This window comes from Capsicum annuum, chromosome 3 (assembly GCF_002878395.1).
Source record: "Capsicum annuum cultivar UCD-10X-F1 chromosome 3, UCD10Xv1.1, whole genome shotgun sequence".
Taxonomy (NCBI): Eukaryota; Viridiplantae; Streptophyta; class Magnoliopsida; order Solanales; family Solanaceae; genus Capsicum; species Capsicum annuum.
In genome coordinates this window covers 50,219,783-50,224,586 of record NC_061113.1, presented here as the reverse complement: position 1 = coordinate 50,224,586, position 4,804 = coordinate 50,219,783, and positions in this window count along the sequence as shown.

The following is a 4,804-nucleotide window of genomic DNA, read 5'->3' as shown; positions in this document are numbered from 1 at the left end:
AAGATCCTTTAGGCGAACATGTTTCCCATGTGGAGTTTAGAGCCGCATTTAACATACTTGCTCAGTCCATGGCTGCACAGAATGAACGGCCACCATTCATTCCGGCCAATCCATAGGCCAATCCCAAAGCAGTTAGGGTTTGGGACCTCACTCGAATGAACCCTCCATCTTTCCATGGGTCTAAGTCTGATGAGGACCCTCAGGAGTTCATTGACCAAGTCCAGAAGGTCATTGACATCATGGGTGTTACTTCTATTGAGAGTGCTGAGTTAGCCACCTACCAGTTATAGGATGTTGCTCATGATTGGTACAAATAATGGAAGTCTAAGAGGTTAGATGATACAGGCCCTATCGAGTGGGAGAAATTTGTCACAGTCTTCTTAGATAGATTCTTTCCCCAAGAGTTGAGGAAAGCCAAAGTTCTTGAGTTCATCAACCTCAGGCAAGGGAATATGATGGTTAGGGAGTATTCTCTCAGATTTACTCAGCTAGCCAGGTATGCTCCTCATGTGGTTGCAGACAATAGAGCTAAGATGTGCAAGTTCGTGTCAGGGGTCAACGATAGCATGGTAATGAGTGTAGGCCTGTGATGCTGATCGATGATATGACCTTACCCAGACTCATGACCCATGCCCAACAAGTAGAAAAGCAGAAGTTTAAAACTAGGGAGAGGCAGAACAAGAGAGCAAGGTCAGGTAATTTCAACTTTGGTCACCCTAAGTCAGATTGAGGAAATCGTTCACAGTTTTGCTCCAAGTCAGCCATTCCATCTCCTTCCTCTGCCAGCGCTCCAATGTAGAAGTTCAGAGACGACAATAGAGACAAAGCACCAGTCTCTAAATCTCAGGGCAGTGTTAGCAGTGCCCGAACGAATCCCCTTTGTCAGACTTGTGGTAAGAACCACAAGGGCATTTGTAGAGCCGGTAGTGATGTTTGTTTTGGTTGTGGTAAGCCAGGCTACAGAATTAGGGAGTGTCTGCAGTCAAGTCTTCAGGGTCAGCAAAATTATTCTACAGCTCAGTCCAGTCGCCTGAACCAGTAGGGTGCCATTTCCAGTGCTACCAGTGGGCAATGCCCAAACAGACTCTATACTCTTCAGTCCCGGCAGGATCAAGAAAATTCTCCTGATGTCGTTATTGGTACGTTACAGATCTTCCATGTTCATGTTTATGCTTTGCTATACCCAGGTGCATCTTTGTCTTTTGTTACTCCATACATAGCAGGTGATTTTAGAATCATCCCCGAAGTCCTAGCAGAGCCCTTCTTAGTCTCTACCCCAGTGGGTAAAACCATCATAGCCCGACGGGTATACAAGAACTGCCTGGTTATGATATCTTAGAAATCCACGTCAGCAGATTTAGTGGAGTTAGAGATGCCTGATTTTGATTTCATTCTCGGCATGGATTGGCTTCATTCCTACTATGCCATAGTTAACTACAGAAATAGGATAGTTCAGTTTCAATTCCCAAATGAGCCCATCCTAGAGTGGAAGGGTAGCATTTCAGCGTTCAGCGGTCAACTTGTTTCCCACCTTCGGGCAAGGAAAATAACTTCTAAGGGGTGTGTGTATCATCTCGTGAATGTTAAATATTCCAGTTCTGAATATCCCAGCCTCAAAACAGTTCCTGTTGTTAATGAATACTCAGATGTCTTTCCCAAAGATCTTCTGAGTATTCCTCCCGAAAGGGAAATAGACTTTGGCATAGACCTTTTTTCGGATACTTAACCTATTTCTATTCCGCCATACAGAATGGCACTAGCAGAACTCAAGGAACTAAAAGATCATTTGAAGGATCTCTTAGATAAGAGATTCATCAGACCCAGCATTTCCCCATGGGGTGTGCCATGTGTTATTCGTGCACAAGAAAGATGGTTCTCTCAGGATGTGTATTGATTATCGTCAACTCAATAAGGTCACGATCAAGAATAGATATCCTCTTCCCAGGATTGATGATCTATTCGATCAACTTCAGGGTGCCAGTTACTTCTCCAAGATAGACCTCAGATCAGGCTATCATCAGCTCAAAGTTAGAGAATATGACATTCCAAAGATAGCTTTCCGTACTTTGTATGGTCACTTCAAATTTTTAGTCATGTCATTTGGTCTTACCAATGCCCCTGCAGCTTTTATGGACTTGATGAACCGTGTGTTCAAGAAGTACTTGGACATGTTTGTCATAGTCTTTATAGATGATATTCTGATCTATTCTCGCACAGAGCGTGATCATGCAGACCATCTCAGGATTGTTCTTCAGACTCTCAGGGATCACCAGTTATTCACTAAGTTTAGCAAGTGCAAATTTTGGCTAAGATTAGTAGTATTCCTTGGCCATATTGTTTCTAGTGATGGCATTAGAGTAGATCCTCAGAAAACTGAGGCAGTAAGAAACTGGCCCAGACCTGTATCTCTATTAGATATTAGGAGTTTCTTGGGTTTGGCTGGCTATTACAAACAGATTGTCTAGGGATTTTCTTCTATTGCATCTCCCATGTCCAGATTGACTCAGAAGAAGATTAAGTTTCAGTGGTCAGATTCATACGAGAAGAGCTTTCAAGAGTTGAAGACTCGACTCACCTCTGCTCCAGTTCTAGCTATTCCAGATGGTTTAGACGGTTTTGTATTCTATTGTGATGCATCCAGAGTGGGTTTAGGTTGTGTCCTCATGCAGCATGGTAAGGACATAGCCTACGCCTCCAGACAATTAAAGCCACATGAGAGGAATTATCCTACTCATGATTTTGAGTTTGCACTGGTAGTTTTTGCCTTGATGATTTGGAGGCATTATCTCTATGGATTTCATGTAGATGTCTTCACAGACCATAAAAGCCTCCAGTATGTCTTTTCCTAGAAAGATCTCAATCTTTTCCAGAGAAGGTGGTTAGAGCTCTTGAAGGATTATGACATGAGTGTTTTTTATCATTCGAGCAAGGCCAATGTGTGGCCGACACTCTCAGTCAACTCTTCATGGGTAGTATTTCTCACGTTGACGATAGTAAGTAAAAGATGGCTCAGGAAATCCATCAGCTTGCCAGACTAGGCATTCGCTTAGTTGATTCTTCAGAGGGTGGTGTATGTGCTTATAGTAGTTCAGAGTCATCTCTAGTTTTCGAGGTGAAAGAGAAACAAGACAGGGATCCTAGCCTTGTCAAGCTCAAAGAGTCAGTTTAGGATCAGAAAGTCGAGGTTTTCTCCCTAGGGGGAGATGGTGTTCTTCGTTGTCAGGGTCATCTATGTGTTCCAGGTGTAAATGAATTGAGGCAACGGATACTTGCAGAAGCTCATAGTGCGCGATACTCTATTCATCCAGGGGCCACTAAGATGTACCGCAATATGCGGGAGATCTATTGGTGAAGTTAGATGAAGAGAGATATTGCAGAGTTTGTGGCTAAGTGCTCTATATATCAGCAGGTTAAGATAGAGCATCAGAAAACTAGCGGTTCCATGCAAGATTTGACCATTCCTACTTGGAAGTGGAAAGAAGTTAAAATGGACTTCATGATGGGTTTGCCTAGAACTCGTCATCAGCATGATTCAGTCTGGGTAATTATAGATAGAATGACCAAGTCAGCTCATTTACTTCCTGTTCGTACTTCTTATTTCACCGAGGATTATGCCAAACTCTATATCAGGGATTTAGTCAGGTTACACGGTGTTCCATAATCTATCATCTCAGATAGAGGTACCCAGTTCACTTCTCACTTTTGGAAAGCATTCCAAAAGGGTCTCGGTACCCAAGTCCATCTCAGCACAACATTTCATCCTCAGACAGATGATCAAGCAGAGAGGACCATTCAGACTCTTGAAATTATGCTAAGGGCGTGTGGAATTGACTTCAAGGGAAGTTTGGACGACCATTTCCCTTTATTGAGTTTTCATACAATAATAACTATCATTCTAGTATTCAGATGGCTCCATTCGAAGGGATCTCTGGTAGGATCTGTAGATCTCTGATTGGTTGGTTCGAAGTTAGTGAAGCCTCAATCATAGGTCCTGACTTAGTATTCAACGCCTTAGAGAAAGTTCAGTTGATCAGAGAGAGACTCTGGGCTGCTCAGAGCCGAAAAAAGTCCTATACAGATGTTCATAGAAAGGATCTTGAGTTTGAGGTCAACGACTATGTCTATCTTAAGATCTCTCCCATGAAGGGAGTGAAGAGGTTCGGCAAGAACGGGAAACTCAGTCCCCGATATATTGGTCCTTTCAGAATTCTTTGTCGCTTCGGCAAGGTAGCTTATGAGCTTGAGTTGCCTTCAGATCTAGCCTCAGTCCATCCAGTGTTCCATGTCTTATTGCTAAAGAAGTTCTTAGGTGACCCAGCAGTTGTTGTTCCTATTCAAAGCATCGACATTCAGAATAGCCTCTCCTATGAAGAGATTCCAGTCGAAATCTTAAATTATCAGACTCGTAGATTGAGGAACAAAGAAGTCTCTCTAGTCAAGGTTCTTTGGCAAAATCATTATCATGAGGGAGCTACTTGGGAAGCAGAAGCAGATATGTGTACCAAGTATCCTCACCTCTTCCCCGCCAATTCAGATCAAGCTTAAGGTAACAGTTCTCCTTAATCTTATTTAATTCACGTTCATGTTTCCAATATAAACTTGGTACCTATTAACCGTTTATACTCAGGCATGCATTCATGTGTCAGTTGTCCGTGCATCAGATATGCACGAGTTCAGTATGTTTAGCATGTAAGTCATAAGATCAAGTTTTAGTTCTTCATGTTCAGTTCAGGTTCTATTGTCTTGTATCCCTTCTTAGTAAATTCCCATTCGAGGACGAATGTTCCCAAGGGGGAGATATTGT